At 42.4% G+C, this 17688-nt stretch overlaps 1 protein-coding gene across 5 annotated transcripts in view; it reads left to right on the top strand.

Annotated features, from left to right (window-relative positions):
* CSNK1G1 (casein kinase 1 gamma 1) overlaps nucleotides 1–17688 on the top strand; it is a 271112-nt gene that overhangs the window by 32010 nt on the left and 221414 nt on the right. For 4 of the 5 annotated variants that reach the window (XM_077829197.1, XM_077829195.1, XM_077829193.1 and 1 more), the window contains exon 2: nucleotides 10353–10429. The exons of the other annotated variant lie outside the window; for it this stretch is intronic. The gene's annotated coding sequence lies outside the window, so the exon portion shown is untranslated. The remainder of the gene's footprint in view (nucleotides 1–10352; nucleotides 10430–17688) is intronic. 5 annotated transcript variants of the gene reach the window in all.

Raw genomic sequence — 17688 nt, 5'->3', positions numbered from 1 at the left:
TGGTAACCCCCACACTCTCTTGACAAAGATCATGATGAACAAGATGACAAGGGTTGACTAGAAATGTCTCAACTGCTATTACATTTTAATGATACCTGTACAAATGTATTACTAGATTTTTATTTTACCCTTTAGATTGTTGCTGTGATGCTTTGCAGTCACCAAGAAATCCAATTTGATGTCATTAAACTAACATTAATGCAAATGTTTCAAAGTGGTCATTGTTTATCCCTGTTTCTATGATGATAGCACCACTTGACAGCTCCACATCATAATTCATCTTAAAGTAGACATAAGCATTCAAGTGAAGTGTGTAGAAAGGGTTCATTGCTGACCAAACTGGTGGTGTCTGCCACTTGCCTATATACTCATACCCATACCAGTGGAATAGGGACTGAAATTTTCTTTCAACAGAACAGCCTTCCCCACCTCACCCCTGGAGGCCATACTCATCATGGCTGGCCCATACTCACTGGAGTTGTGCTGTGCTGAGGTGCTCCAAAGCTGAAGTGTCAGCAAGCATTTCTTACTAAAAGTGTTTATGGGACTAAGAGGAAGGCAGTTTTGAAACTTATCTTTCCCTTTCTGTTGTGACTGTGAATCCAATGGTGCATCTGTTTTTTAATCAACAGCTTCTGGTGTGGCCGCCTTGAGGGGTGTGATCTCTGCACCTGCAGAACACCTGATCTTGATGATGAGGAGGAAGAGGATTAGGGAGGACATGTTCAGCAAGATCCTGCAAGCTAGTGCTGCATTGGAATTGTGAACAAAGGGCTTGGAGGGTCAATATGGCAGTCAGCATGGAGAAGAAAAAAGCAGACAGAAGCAGGAAAAGGAGCGGGAAATGCGCCATGAGTTAATGGGTCTTCTCAGGCATCAAACCCAAATGCTGCAGACCTTGATTGACCTACAGGTCCAAAAATCCTAGATTCTCCAGCCTTTGCTGTTCTTGGAAAAATGTATGGTTGGTGCTCCCTACAGCCCCCAACATACCACATAAGAATGGCCATACTGGGTCAGACCAAAGGTCCATCAACCCTAGTATCCTGCTTTCCAACAGTGGCCAAAGCCAGGTGCCCCAGAGGGAATGAACCAAGCAGGTAATCATCAAGTGATCCATCCCCCGTCACCCATTCCCAGCTTCTGGAAAACAGAGGCTAGGGACACCATCCCTGCCCATCATGGCTAATAGCCACTAATGGACCTATCCTGCATGAACTTACCTAGTTCAGGGGTTTTTTTGGGTTTTTTTTTTTTTTTTTTGTACCTTGTTATAGTCGTGGCATCGCAGTCTGCGTCTTTACCCCCTACCATTTGATGCCAGAAGACAGCAAGGAAAACCACTCCTTGGCATGCGCTGACCTGTGAGAACCATGGTTGGTGTATGTGTAGCCACAACAGACTACATTTGTGCACTGAAATGGACAAATGTTTACTTCCTTTCCAATTTAAAAATTCCATTCTGTTAATTTGTTAAAATGTGTTACATTGCCTGTGGTCTGTTTTGCACGCTGTTTTTCTGCAGTTTCCCCACTCAATAAAATTTATTTTTGGAGAACCAATTATATTAGTACACAGCACACTGGTGAATGCATAGTGGTACTCACACAAACAGGACTTGTTAATGTACAGTAAGCACAACATAGTTCATAGGTTCAAGCAAATGCCCAGTCATATCTATAAATGTGTGGCAAGCACTACACAATTCATAAGTGTCCAGAGAACAGTACAGCACAGAACACTACCATGGCTGCCCATTAATGTGCTGTTTCAAAGTCTTCCTCAACTGCTTAGCTCCACATTGGACTCTTGTAATGGCCTTTGTGTCTGGCTGTTCAAGGTAAGCAGACAGCTGCTCCTGTTCCACCTTCACCATGGCGGCAGCTTCCCCCCTTTGCTTCACAGATATTATGCAGGACCTAACAAGTAGCAACAATCATTGGGATATTTTTCTCATTGAGATCCAATCTAGTGACTAAACACCGCCAGCGTCCCTTCAGTTTACCAAAAGCACATTGAACTATCATTTTGCATCTTCTGAGCTGGTAGTTGAATTTTTCCTTGATGCTAGGGAGGTGGTCTCTTCAAGAGCCAGGGGAGCAAGGATTGGCTGGGTCCCACAGAAACACTATTGGCATTTCAGTATCACTTGTTAGGATATAGATATTCAGGCCTGTCTGTAAAGACCTATACTCTAAGAATTTAGGTGTATTCTTATCACTTCGCTAGTGATAGAGGTATAAAAGAGAGAATCAAAACCACTGTCTGCCAGTGTAAGGGCCTTCTCTTACTGTGACAGTTTGTGGCCCTGTTCTTAGGCTAAGGCCTTTGGCTAAGCAGCAGAGGCAGCCATAAGCTAGGAAGCGAACAGTCACATCCTCACATTCCAAACTAGTCACATTGAAATAAGGTGCTATTGGGCTGTTAGGCACTATCAGGACAGGATTGTATTCCTATCACCTCCAGAGAAAAGGAATTGCCTAGAAAACGTAAAAGGAAACTTAGTTTGATAGCATCCTGTCTGGCAAGAACTCACTTATCAATAGCTGGGATGTGAAATCCTCACTTCTGTGTTGTCTTGTCATTGTAGTTCCCACTTTGCTATTGTTTGTCTGTATAATCTCTGTCTGGTTCTGTGATTGTTCCTGTCTGCTGTATAATTAATTTTGCTGGGTGTAAACTAATTAAGGTGGTGGGATATAATTGGTTACATAATCATGTTACAATATGTTAGGATTGGTTAGTTAAATTTCAGGAAAATGATTGGTTAAGGTATAGTTAAGCAGAACTCAAGTTTTACTATATAATCTGTAGTCAATGAGGAAGTGACTGGGTGTGGGTGGGGGTGGGCATGGGCATGTGGGTGTGTGAGATGGGAACAGGGAATGGGGGTAAGAAAATTGGAATCATGTTTTGCTAAAGGGGGAAATGGGAACAGGGAATGGGAGTAAGGAAGTTAGAATCACGGTTGGCTAAGGGTAGGAATGGGAACAGGGACACAGGCGTAAGGCTCTGTGGTGTCAGAGCTGGGAAGGAGGATACTAAGGAAGGAAACTGGAATCATGCTTGCTGGAAGTTCACCCCAATAAACATCGAATTGTTTGCACCTTTGGACTTTGGGTATTGTTGCTCTCTGTTCATGCGAGAAGGACCAGGGAAGTAAGTGGGTGAAGGAATAAGCCCTCTAACATCACTGATGGTAATTTACCAGAATATCCATGCTTGCAACTATTCTTAAAGATGTGAGGGTCATGAATCTTTCCTGACCAGCCAACATTGATATTGGTAAAGCACAGTTAAATGGACACTGGGATATCCACCTTGGGGGCACAGCACCTTGCTTTGACACAAGTTTTCCTAGTGAGCACATGCAGCGCTGATCCAAGTAGGCACATGCTTGAATAATATACAGACTTTTTTTTGGCAGCTGTATGCATCAACCAGTTTGTAGAGTAGACATGGATATAGTCTTTGCTAATAGCTAATGTACTCAATGCTTTTTTTTTGCCTCTGTTTTCACTAACAAGGTCAGCTCCCAGACTGCTGCGCTGGGCATCACAAAATGGGGAAGAGATGGCCAGCCCTCTGTGGAGATAGAGGTGGTTAGGGACTATTTAGAAAAGCTGGACGTGCACAAGTCCATGGGGCCGGACGAGTTGCATCCGAGAGTGCTGAAGGAATTGGCGGCTGTGATTGCAGAGCCGTTGGCCATTATCTTTGAAAACTCGTGGCGAACGGGGGAAGTCCCGGATGACTGGAAAAAGGCTAATGTAGTGCCAATCTTTAAAAAAGGGAAGAAGGAGGATCCAGGGAACTACAGGCCAGTCAGCCTCACCTCAGTCCCTGGAAAAATCATGGAGCAGGTCCTCAAAGAATCAATCCTGAAGCACTTGCATGAGAGGAAAGTGATCAGGAACAGCCAGCATGGAAGGTCATGCCTGACTAGTCTAATTGCCTTTTATGATGAGATTACTGGTTCTGTGGATGAAGGGAAAGCAGTGGATGTATTGTTTCTTGACTTTAGCAAAGCTTTTGACACGGTCTCCCACAGTATTCTTGTCAGCAAGTTAAGGAAGTATGGGCTGGATGAATGCACTATAAGGTGGGTAGAAAGCTGGCTAGATTGTCGGGCTCAACGGGTAGTGATCAATGGCTCCATGTCTAGTTGGCAGCCGGTATCAAGTGGAGTGCCCCAAGGGTCGGTCCTGGGGCCGGTTTTGTTCAATATCGTCATAAATGATCTGGAGGATGGTGTGGATTGCACTCTCAGCAAATTTGCGGATGATACTAAACTGGGAGGAGTGGTAGATACGCTGGAGGGGAGGGATAGGATACAGAAGGACCTAGACAAATTGGAGGATTGGGCCAAAAGAAATCTGATGAGGTTCAATAAGGATAAGTGCAGGGTCCTGCACTTAGGATGGAAGAATCCAATGCACCGCTACAGACTAGGGACCGAATGGCTAGGCAGCAGTTCTGCGGAAAAGGACCTAGGGGTGACAGTGGACGAGAAGCTGGATATGAGTCAGCAGTGTGCCCTTGTTGCGAAGAAGGCCAATGGCATTTTGGGATGTATAAGTAGGGGCATAGCGAGCAGATCGAGGGACGTGATCGTTCCCCTCTATTCGACATTGGTGAGGCCTCATCTGGAGTACTGTGTCCAGTTTTGGGCCCCACACTACAAGAAGGATGTGGATAAATTGGAGAGAGTCCAGCGAAGGGCAACAAAAATGATTAGGGGTCTAGAACACATGACTTATGAGGAGAGGCTGAGGGAGCTGGGATTGTTTAGTCTACAGAAGAGAAGAATGAGGGGGGATTTGATAGCTGCTTTCAACTACCTGAAAGGGGGTTCCAAAGAGGATGGCTCTAGACTGTTCTCAATGGTAGCAGATGACAGAACGAGGAGTAATGGTCTCAAGTTGCAGTGGGGGAGGTTTAGATTGGATATTAGGAAAAACTTTTTCACTAAGAGGGTGGTGAAACACTGGAATGCGTTACCTAGGGAGGTGGTAGAATCTCCTTCCTTAGAGGTTTTTAAGGTCAGGCTTGACAAAGCCCTGGCTGGGATGATTTAACTGGGAATTGGTCCTGCTTCGAGCAGGGGGTTGGACTAGATGACCTTCAGGGGTCCCTTCCAACCCTGATAGTCTATGATTCTATGATTCTTTGCTTTCAGGATTACCATGTGATTGGAAACTGTGGTATCTAGATAGAGAATATTCTGTAAGAAACTTACTCTGCTTTAGTAAATGACGACTGTCTCACTGCTGTCCTTGCCTTTGAAACCATTTGGAGGTAAATGTGCTAATTATACTGAGATGCACTTTAGAAGAGTTAGGAATTGGATTCTTTGATACCTTAAATTTGAAACAGACTCCTATAATGGCACTCCACGCCCCTCTCCCTCCCCCCCCCCCCCCCCCCGCAAAGAAGTCCCTGATGCTCTCTTGTACTATTGAAGTGTTGCTTCATCTTGCTTTAGTAGCTTTGCCTAGACTAGGCAAATTTATGATTTTTTTTTTAAGTGTTGGCTAGCATGTTTTAAAAAACCACTAGTGAACACTAGGTTTAATAGATTAGTTTGTTAATCTGTCACCCTTCTGCTCCCACCAGTGTTGACCATAATCAGCGAAGGTGTTTTAAGTTATGGAGCTCTATGCTAGTGGCTTTTAAAACATATTAATGTAAAAAAAATGCTACCTATTTTCTTAGCCTAGATAGGGCTTTACTGTGATCGTATATTGGATATGGAATAGTGACACATTCCAGGTACTGTGCCAAATTATTGTTGTAAACTGTATTAAGTGGCCCTGAAAAGAGACTTTTCCTACATATTACTAGCAAATGATTTATAGAGTGTATTTTTTTTTTCAATCTTCAGTACAAAACTGCTTGATCCAAAACATTTGGGAGTGCAGTGTTTAGTAAAGTGTAAATTTGAAAATCTTTGAGGATTTTGACCTCTTCCATTGTTTTTGGAGGAGCCTAGTCAAAATTCTAAACATTGCCAAATTGAGCTCTTTTTTTTATAGTAGACTTGGGACCAAACTCTGCTGGGCACAAAGGTGGGGGCAGTGATATGCTCCTGTGCTGAGGTGGAGCAGTTGGCACAGGAGATGGCTGTGCCAAGGGAATTCCGATATTTTTGCAATGCTGAGTGTTGTAAAACAGTGGTTTTCAATACTTCTCATTTGCGGACCCCTAAAAAAATTCAGATAGAGGTGCAGACCCCTTAGGAAGTCTTAGAGATAGTTTGCGGACCCCAAGGGGTCTGTGGACCACAGGTTGAAAACCAGTCGTAAAGGATTTGGAGCAGAAATAAGCATCTGGACAATATTAATCTGGAAGAATAGTGCAAACAAGGCAAGTGTAGTAGTTTTAAAACCAAAAATAAGTGTCTGAATCCGTTAAATTTCTAATGCCTTTTAGTTCACATTTATATTTATCATAATAAGCCCAGAGAGGGCATAGGTTTGACACTAGCAGATAACTCTGAGGAGCATAGAAGACTGGTCACTACAAAAATATTAAATCCTTAGTGAATCTTTTATCTGAAAACCCAGAGAAAATATTCTTCATACTTCTGTATCATTGCACCACTTTCTCTTAAAGAGATGGTATTCAAGGTATGGCACAAACGGTAAATGTATTAGACCACTAATGGCCTCTAAAGCTCAATTACAATGACTCTTTCCATTACCGATTTGCTTATGAAAATATCAAGCCATTAACAGGTAACAGATTTTAAAATAAAAAGCACTGAATTCTTAATGAATTTAGAAGTTTAACAAATCCATGTTCTCACATGGAAGACACAACTTGATATTACAAAGACTGAAACTGTATGCAGCCTCTTAAGAAAACAAGAATTTGAAATAACTGTTCACTACTTCTTATTTGTGTCCTCAGGCACTCCCATTCCTCAGTTTTTACTTCGCAATAGTAAAGAGACCAAAAAAGAGACCTTGGAGACCAAAAAAGGCATATCCAGTTAACTCAGAACTGGCTGTACGTAAAGAATTACAGTCCGGAAGGCCATTTCTTAATTCTTTGGCATGAATCTTCTTTTTCAGAAGTGAGGTGGAAACTGGTTAGATGCTAATAGCCTAATGATAAGCCAAACCTTTCATTTCATGGATGTCTTCAGGACGGTAATAGATTCTGCACTCATCAAAATGGTGTGGAGTATGCTCAAAAGCTGACTTATCCTTTTGGCTTCGTGCTGTATAAAAATGTAATAGGGACAGAACTGCTGCTAGAATCTAAACATTAAATTTTCAGTGTTGCTTTTTTTTTTTTACTAGCAGCTGACAAAGCATCTTCAATGCCATCAAACTAGTTGGTAAAGAGCCAAAGGAGCCAACTTGAATGCTCAAGCCCTTAATCTTAAACAAAAAAGCTGCTTTTAGATGGCAACTTTCCATTTTGAGATATTGTGAACATAAAAAGTGAAGGTCACAAGTAGATCTTCTAACCAAGTGAAGTGATGCAAGAATCACCAAAGGAGGGCTTTAATCTCTTGTCCCAAAAGGTGTTTGCTGAACTTGTGGCTGCTCCAAATTCTCTATATTTACATTCCTTCCTTCTCAAATCTTCATATATTTTATACTTATGAAAATGAGTTTGAAATTTAGTGCACTCTGAGCTGGCCCCCTGTTCAGAGTCTCCGTCACTGCCATTCACAACAGAAAAAACATTTTTGCCACTTTCTGCCCTGGACAGGATTGACTGAGGTGTTCCTGGATTCTGATCCTGACTCTGCCTGTGACTTGCTGTGTGGTCTTGGGCAAGGCCTTTCACTCTCTGTAGTCAATTTCTGCATCTGTAGAATTAAGATGCTTACTTCCCTTTTATACATATAAAAGCCAGTTTGAAATGTAATGGCACCTGGCACCCTGTTTTCCTGTTGTGGAGGGCATTGATTTTAGTGTCTGTATTTCACATGGTTTCCATGAGACTGGGACACTGTGCTACAAAGTGAACAAACAAAGTACATGGGGTTTGGGACTCTTGCTGTCTACAATATATTAGGTTGAAAGGTCTGTTACTGGAAATTGTTTTATGCCTGACGTACGGAACTCAATTATTGAAATAATTCATTGGCTCGTTTCATTTCAATAATTCATTCATTTCAGCTGAATGCTGTGGAGACTGGTCCATTGCTGGGCTTGTGAAGAGGGGTGTATTGAGAAATCTTTTACCTTGCTGCACTTCCAGTTTTTAATGTTTCATTAGCCATTCCTGAGGCATTCTATAAATGCAGTTTACAAAAGTTCTGACTAAAACCCATTAATTCTAATAGCGCTTGACAGAAATGATTAGACATATCTTGAAATAATACAAAAATCACAAATACAATAGATCAGTCTCATTTAATTTACAGCAAGTTATAAATGAACCTCTAAACTGTAAGCATTTTGCATTCTTTCCTTTAGTCTCTGCACTGTAAGGTATGAAAATATCAACTTCTATTCGAGATATTTAGTGAACTGAGGCAACTTGTTTGCCAAAAACATCCCTTTAATAAAATTTGACTGTATGAAGAAGTCTGTATTAAGGGTTCTTTTAGATCAGGCATAAGAGAATCTTTGTTTCCTAGCTTTTCCCCACAGTATTGTTCCATTTAATGTTGAATATGGCCTATCCTAATTATTTGTTCATACTTTGTGTATACCATAAATGACTTGTTTTCTCTCTCTTCTTCTCTCCCCTGCCCTGCGCTTACTCTTTTTTTTTACCTGGAGTGCTATTAGGATCCATGTTGTCAAAACAAATCTCTATTCCATAAAAATTTTGTACACACATGGGGACTGGGAAGGATTGTAAATACTACAGAAAGATTTATAAGTATTCCATGAACTTTATAATCATAGGCTGATAAAGAATGTGTGTTATAAGTGAGGTGGTCTTCAGTCTCTTTCGTATTTCGCATCAGATTAAATGGCCTAGTTTTAGTAGACGTGGGAATGGCTACGTAGAGTTATTCTAAAATTTTGTTTGAAAGAACTCGAGCATTTGGCAAAATATATCCGGCTGCCCAACTTCTTCCTACTCATCTATCTCGAGCAGGTTTGTTATGTACAGTATGTAAAATATTGCTACATAAAGATAATCTGGGGCCTTAGAAAAATAAAGCCTTCTGTCTTCTGCACCAAGGAGTCAGATTCAAAATTTGGTGGTGAATAATTTTTCAACAAAGGTCTGTCTAAAAATTAAACAAAATTTCTCAGATTTTCCTAGGAATGTTTCTAAATTTTGCTTTCTGGATCATTGGTGGGGGAGTTATGGTTGGATGACATCAGGGGCATGTATAAGATTTTATTCTGGGCTAACTACATAAACACTTTTTAAAATATTTTTTAACATGAGGGAATATCTGCAGACGTTAAACAGTAAATAATTTTACAATAAAATCCTGCAGAATTTTAAAAAGATGTCCTATTGAAAAAACAAATCAGGTTTATCCTTAAGCTTTCCCGTAAACTTTCATTTCTAGAGCTGGTTGGAAATTGAATTTTCCATTTGAATGCCATTCTGATGGAAAATAAAATATTTTTTCATTTTTCTCAGTTTGACCTGAATTGAAGTTTTTTTTTATTTTGTTGAACTGATATGAAACATTTTGTTTCAAAACAGTGCCTCATTAAACTCTATTTCCTGATTGTGGTATGTTGCCTCATGGGAGCTGTAGTTCAGGCCCCTGTTTGCTGGTATGGGCTGGAGGACTACATCTCCCATAATTCAGTGCAGAGACTCCTCTGACCAAGCTGTTTGGTGTATCATGGGATATGTAGTCCAACCAGGAAATCTCACTCATAGAGGAGAGTGGGGGACATCAGGCTCCCAAACCACAATTCTTATGAAGCGGTGTGTTACAATGGGAAAATGCAGTTCAATAAATCAAAAGGGAACGCTTCTATTTTGGGATGTCAGTTTTTTGTTGCAATCAAAAATTTTGTCATTTCCAAATCAATATATTTAGAAAATTTTGATATTTCAACTTTGTCCTCATTTAGGATGAAAGAAATGTTGAAATATTAGAATTTTCTGTGGGACAGAACTTTTACATTTAGCTCAGCTGTAACTTTATAGTACACGCACAGAATAATACTGTGAAGATTTAAAAGTGACCTACCACTTTTTCTTTAAGGGCTTGATCCCGCATCACCTAAATAAATGGGTATTTCATCATTCTTCTATTTAGAAATGGCATCTGACCCTACATGAAATATAAAATTATGTGCTGAGTGCTTTAAACAGGCTAAAGAGGGAATTCACTTTTTTCTAAATTTATTGTTTGGTGGTCTGGGTTCCCTGAAGTCATGGTCCGCTATCTTTCTTGGTTCTAGAACTCCCACAGTTATGGCTCCTGTTCTGCTTTGATGGCCTAGCGTATGCTGTGACTTCAGGGGACCTAAAACAATAGGTAAGGTTAGAATCTGTTAGGGTGAGTACCGTTGCTATATTCAATGCCTTAGTGTATAACTATACATTTCACTCTTCAAAAAAATAAAAATTTGCAGTTCTCCTTCTACTCTAGTTCCCTTTTTCCCTATGTGACAGGTTTCAGAGTAGCAGCCGTGTTAGTCTGTATCCACAAAAAGAAAAGGAGGACTTGTGGCACCTTAGAGACTAACAAATTTATTTGAGCATAAGCTTTCATGAGCTACAGCTCACTTCATCGGACGCATGCAGTGGAAAATACAGTACGATGAAGTGAGCTGTAGTTCTTGAAAGCTTATGCTCAAATAAATTTGTTGGTCCCTAAGGTGCCACAAGTACTCTTTTTTTCCTTATAGTTCACATTCAGCAAATATCTATGGATGGGAGTAGGAAATGTCTGTAAAGGATATACAAGAACATTTGCATAGTTTTTTTTAATTCGTGATTTTTATCTGTTCTCCCTTCCTGTTCCCCATTTTCCTTAATTCTTTCTTTCCCTCTCATGTATCCACTGATTTCACCTTTTATTCTATTGTTTGTTTCCTTGTGTTTGTTTTCCTGACCAGTCTACATTAACCAGTAGTGCTGTCCAGTGCTGTTTCTGTATAGTTCTTCCCAGAAAGGTGCTAACAGTTTCATCTCTCCTTCTCTGGCTGGTGTAGACCATGCCTAGCAGATGGGCTTTCTTACAAAGCTATGTTCTACATAGCTAAGCTTGGTCTGTGCCAACAAGGAAACAAAAATAGGATGTTAGAGGCAAGAACTGTTTTAAAAAATCTTTCTGATTATAAAGGGGTTTTCTTTTAGCATAGGTATTGCCTTTTGTTTCTGGTTCTGTCCTTCTTCTTTTCTCTAATACTGCCTGTTCACTCGTTGTGTTACTGATATGGTTATTGTCACTGCATGGATGTACCGTGCAAATTCATTCTCTGCTCTGGTGGACTGGTTGGAACAATAGCAGATTGTACTGACGCAACCTCACTTTCAGTGCAGGTAAAACAAAATTCTTGCTTCTGGGTAGAGGTTTTTGGAGGACCATCAAGGCCTCTGTTAAGAATTTCATTTTGAGGCAAAAAGAAAAGGAGTACTTGTGGCACCTTAGAGACTAACCAATTTATTTGAGCATGAGCTTTCGTGAGCTACAGCTCACTTCATGCCCGATGAAGTGAGCTGTAGCTCACAAAAGCTCATGCTCAAATAAATTGGTTAGTCTCTAAGGTGCCACAAGTACTCCTTTTCTTTTTGCGAATACAGACTAACACTGCTGTTACTCTGAAACCTGTCATTTTGAGGCAGAGATTCAGACTGAGAATCTTCCCCTTTCCTTTTGACTACAGTTTTTCTATAGAAAATCTCCTGTGTCAGAGGTGGTTGTGTAGTTGCTGGTTAGAAGCTTCATCTTTAATTTTCTAATAATAATTAGTATTATTGACTCAGCAAGCACTGAGTTGCTGTTACATTCTGAACAATCTGTGTGTTGTGCATTTGATTGGTTGTGCATGCACCGAGTTATTTACGTTGCCTATAAAGTTGGCATTGCTGGGTTTTTAAAACTACTAAGTTTAAAACTAAGTAGTTTTTGAACTACTAAGGATGTGTGCAGGAATGCTGCAAGCAGGACTTGAGAACAGTTCAGGCTGATAGTAAACCAGCAAGCCAGGGTGAAAAATACTTGCAGCACCACTCTTCTGCAAATGGAAATGATAACAGTTGTACTTAACTGGCAGTGTTACTGTCAGCCATTTATCTAATCTCTTAGAATGTAACTTGTGCTTTTCATATCTTTTGCTTCCTGGTTTGACCTCACTTCACTGTTTTTGTGTTCGTTCTTACCATAGATTATGTATTTCATTTCTTGCACTGTGTGGGTTCCCTTTTCTTTCACTCTTTGACCCCTTCCTCCTCCTTTACAATGTTGTCTGCAGTCTTTCTTATTTTCCTCCCCCTTTGTCTTCCGAAATCTCTCTCAATTCCCTGTTGTTCTGAGGTATCCTGTCAATCTGTCTACTCATGTCATTCAGCCTCCCGCCTACCTCCTATTGTCATTTCTGCTTTCTCAGGCTTTGACTGCTTGACCACAATGTGAAAGTTCTGACTGCTTTGTAGACTGAGGCACTGGCAGTCCAGCCAAAGATAAAGTTTAGATCACCCATAAACTGTCTGTGACAAGACTATCCAAGCATAAAGTTAGAATATCTATTTGAATGTTACCATGGTGCCCCGTATTATGTAGTCAGACCACCGCCAGGCGTAATGCTGCCAGGTCGCAAGAAAAAGAACAATCCATAGCGTAGGTCCCACTTGCTACCTGGCAAATACCCTCTTATTAAATATTTATTGCACAGAATTTGTGGAGAACACCTCTACGGGGCTTTGTGGAGGCTGCCACCTTTGTTCTTGTAATGGTGAATATGGATTCATTCAAGAGTCCACCTCTCTGTGTGGTTTGTCACTTTTTTTTCTTTCCCTTCGTATCCTAAAAGGTCCTGCTGGTTCAATCCCAATCCCACTGCATTCATCACCTACAGATCTAGGTCCCTTCCTAGACCCTGCTCCAAGTACTGTATTCTCTGCTATAACTTCTCTCCCTGCTCCCTCTTTCTTTCAATGCTTCCTCTCCTACAGACACACCAAGAGCAAAGAAACTGCTGTGTGAAGCTCAGAGAAATTTCCCTGCCCCTGGGGTTCCGTCTGCCAGTTCCTGCCAGTGAGGGTCCCAGCTGCCGGCCCCGCTCAGCCTGCTGCCGGTCTGGGATCCCATCCCTGCCCACATAGGTACCTACCTTCTCCCTGGTTGTAGCCAGTGATGAGCTGCCAAAATCTTAACTGGTTCCCTCTTCACCCCACGAAGGGGTCGTTGCACACCCCTGCCCCCCGGGACTCCTCTCCCATTCACCCCCCTCCCCTGACTGCCCCCAGAACCGGGCAGGAGGGTCTCGTGGGCCACTGTAGTGGGTGCCCACCCCACCCCTAAGAGCCAGAGGGACCTGCCGGGGGGCAAGGTGGGGAGTCCCAGAGGTGCTTACCTGGGGCAGCTCCCAGGAAGCATCTGGCAGGTCCCTCTGGCTCCTAGGGGTGGGAGCGTAGCTAGTGGGGGAGCAGGGGGAACGGCCACTCCCCCCTGCTGATCACATCAAAAGTGCCGCCTTAGGCAGAGCACCCACCGGCATCTCCCGGCTCCGTGCCCGGCCCCAGCTCACCTCCGCATCCACCCCTGAATACACCACTCTGCTCTGCTTCTCTGCCCCTCCCCCCTGGGCTTCCCGCAAATCAGCTGTTTGGTGGGAAGCCTGGGAGGGCTGAGAAGCAGGCGGTGGCTTCACACTCCGGGTTAGGGTGGGGAAGGTGAGCTGGGGCGAGGAGTGGTTCCCCTGGGCCGCTCCCCCTCCCAGGTTACCTGCTGCGATGCGGGCGGCTCTCCTCACACCCCCCAGCTCACCTCCGCCTCCCTGGGCCTGAGTGCGAAGCCGCCGCCTGCTTCTCACCCCACCTCGGCTTCCCGCATGAACAGCTGATTCGTGGGAAGCCTGGGCGGGGTGGTGAAGCAGAGCGGGGCGGTGCATTCAGGGGAGGAGGCGGAGCGGAGGTGAGCTGGGGGTGGGGTGGGGCAGGGAGATGCTGGTGGGTGCTCTGCACCCACCAAATTTTCCCCTTGGGCGCTCCAGGGATGGAGCACCCATGGAGTCTGCGCCTAAGGTGCCACTTTTGGCCAGTTAAATTTAGAAGCCCTTTTAGAACCGGTTGTCCCTCTCAGAACAAGCGGTTCTAAAAGGGCTTCTAAATTTAACCGGTTCTAGTGAACCAGTGGGAACTGGCTCCAGCTCACCACTGGTTCTAGCCCACTCTTCCCCCTCGCCCCCCGCACTGAGCACAGTTGGAGGTGAAGGAGCAGGCTGGGGGTTGGGGTTCAGGGTCTGGCCAGGAGCTAGAATGTGGGAGGGGGCTCAGGGTTGAGGCAGGAGGTTTGGGTGTGAAGTACTTACCTGGGCCGCTCCCATTTGGTGCGAGGGGGTGCAGGTAGGAATGTGGGGGGGGTGCAGGAGCTCCTGTTTGGGGCTGGGGTGAGGGTGAGAATGTGGGGGGTGCAAGAGTCACAACATGGGATGTGGTGGGGCTGGGCATGTGTGGAGGGTGCAGGAGTCAGGGCAGGGGGCTGGGCATGTGTGGAGGGTGCAGGAGTCAGGGCAGGGGGCTGGGTATGTGTGGGGTGCAGGAGTCAGAGCGTGGGGGGTTGCTGGAGTCAGGGCTGGGGTCGTGGGGGGATGCAGGGTTCAGGGCAGGAGGCTGGGATCATGGGGGGGTGCAGGGGTCAGGGCAGAGGGCTGGGGGTGTGGGCTAGGGTCGTGGGGGTGCTCCCAGCCCCCTGCCCAGAGCGGCTTTTTCTACATAAGTGCATTCTTGTTGGTTGTTATAACCTTAATACATATCCTTCATGCCTCAGAGATAGATGTAGGTTTCATTTATAGAAGGTACACACAACACATTTTTGAAGGGATTTATTTTGAAAACTTTTCAGATTAGTTTTACAGCTATATAAGAAAATGAATGATTGTTTGGTTATCTCATTTACCAAAGGTAATTGAAGCAGATATTTATGAAGTCACTGGGAGGTGAACTATTTCCAATTCAACAGGTTACTCGTTAATATTTGGAGGATTTTCTTGCCATGCTGTATTAGGAGGAGGAGATCACCAGTCAGACATTTTAAATTGTTTCATTTAACTAAAACAATGTTATGTATTCTGTATTTTTTTCTTCAACAGCAAACATATAATTTAACAACAATCATATGAATTTTTGAATTTAGTTAAACATTCAAGTTTTTTAAAATCAGGTTTGTTTTTGTTAAAAATTGTTAACTAAAATAGTTAAATCAAATATTAAAAAAAAAATTAAATAGATTGTGTCAGCCAAGTCAACATGAGAAACTTAAAAATATTGGCTTGTGCAGCTAACTCAGTCATCTTCACCTTCACTTTCCTGTTTGTTCATAATCTGGAAAAGAAGAACAAGCTTTCCTGCTTTTTCAAGTCCCAAACGATTTCTCAATTTAGAATGAATTAGTCCAAAGGAAGAAAATATTCTTTCTACACCCACAGAAGAAGCTACTGTTAAAAGTGAGATGATCACTTCAACAGTCTCTGAATCCAGGTGCTTAAGTGACTTCCACCAATTCACTGCTGTGACTTCCTTTAAAACGTCATCAGCAAACACGTATTTCTTGAATGGTTCACCCTTAGCTCTGAAGTTTATTATAGTTGGTGTTATGGAGGGATGATTGCTGGATGTCCATGTCATAGCCAACTCCTCTTCTTCAGCAGTTTGACCCTTGTACTGAGTATTGAGAATGTTTGCAAGAAAATGAGCTGGAGATAGTGCTTGTCCCATTTGTTTTTTTTAATGCTTGTAATTTAACTCTGTCATTGCATATTTCTCTTTTTAAGATCTAACTCAGTTCCTTCCAAATTTCAACAGCATTAGCAATAAAACAGCTGTTTCCCTGCATTTTGTTCAAGGCTACAGAAATAGGCTTCAGGGTATTCAGCATGTGTTCAACATTTCTCTTAAGCCCACTGTTGAGAACTTTGGCTGTTACAGTGCCATGTATTTTTTCACAATTTTGTTCACAAACTGTCATCTGATTAGGCCAGTTGTTGATATAGTGCTCAAAACTGTCCACTACTGAGTTTCATCGCACGTCTTGTGGGAGAGTTAGCTTGGTTCCTCCCACTTTTTTCAGAGCAGCTGCTGCAAAGTGGTTGTTACGGAAGTATTCTGCAATTTTAACAACGTGAGCTTTTATTTCTGGAACACTGAAGTCTTTGGCTAGGAGGTGCATCAAATGAGCACCGGAACCGTATGTTGTTAGCTTGGGACTCTCTTCAAAATAATTTTATCTCATCTTGGATAAATTTTCAGCATTATCTGTGACCAAGTTACGTACTAGACATTTGAAATTTTTCCCCACAGTTTGTTATAGCTTTTACTGCTGCTACTTGTAAGTATTCTGCTGTGTGTGCATTTCCTGACATATCAGTTGTTTCTGTAAGGAAGACATTCCCTTCTTCTGTTGTCACTTAAGCACATACAACAGGATCATTGTGGACATTGCTCCACTCATCAAGACTCAGGTTAACAATTTCACCCTCTAGACCTTTTGAACACTGCTCAATTTCTCTTTCATACACTTTATCCAGCAATTTGCCTGTGACATCTGCTCTGTTGGGTGGACTGTATCCTGGTCTTAATGACTGAACCATGTTAATGGAGTGTGCGTTCTCAGTCATACAGAAAGGAGAGTTTGTTGCATAAACAAACCGGGCAATTTTTTCTCAATTACCTCTTTTTGTAATCTGCTGGTTCTTATCACAAACTTATCTATGGTTGTCTCTGGATGATGCAGATTTTTATTTTCTTTTTGCTACAGGTGATATGCTGTGGCTATGTGACATACATGATACGACTGAAACACATGTCATTGGCAGATAACTCTGAAACTATAGGAAATGATGGTGATCTTGAAGGTGGATAATCTTCAGAATCCTGTATGTTGAGGATAGATTCTCCTAAACAAAATAAGTCAATGCAGTTAGTTATTACCATACTGTTCATTTAGTATTAGTCATTGCATTCACTGACATTCAGTACTACTTTAAAGATGAAATTGTAAAAGGAAGATCTGCCAACTTCAGCTATTTATTTTTTCATCACAACTGCATTGGAAATGATAGTACCATAGAGTAACAACTATATTTTTCGCTCAAACATGAGAATTCAAGAATAGTCCAGAAGGAAGACAGGCTGTCCTTAAGAAGTATGAACTAAAAACATTTACCAACCCGAAGAGAGATCCTGCTTGTTCAGACATGTTCCCTTCATCGTCAAAGCAGCTTCCTCCTGCGAAGGAACACTTCTTATGATATTTCATTTGGGAAACCAGGCCTTGTATTTCTTTGTTGAATTGTTTGCATTTTGCATGCATGCCTGTCTTACCCACTGGTAGAGGAACTTCATTAAAATGTTCCCAAACTGGGTCTCTTTTATGGCCTGCTGCCATTATAGGTTTTCCCTTCTAGCGAGAGAATGGTGTGGTAGATCTCAAATCAATGAAGGCTACACTCAGAAAGACCTCAAGACTTCTGGAATATGCTGCTCAAACAGTTTCACTTTTGTTTCCACTGCCTGCCCCTCCCTTCTCACATTTATCTCCAGACTTCTTCTTGTTGTCCAGATCTATTCTGC

Source organism: Eretmochelys imbricata, chromosome 10 (genome assembly GCF_965152235.1).
Source record: "Eretmochelys imbricata isolate rEreImb1 chromosome 10, rEreImb1.hap1, whole genome shotgun sequence".
In the NCBI taxonomy this organism is placed as follows: domain Eukaryota; kingdom Metazoa; phylum Chordata; order Testudines; family Cheloniidae; genus Eretmochelys; species Eretmochelys imbricata.
Note: the sequence above shows the minus strand (reverse complement) of the source record. Positions and strands in the feature narration are given on the sequence as shown.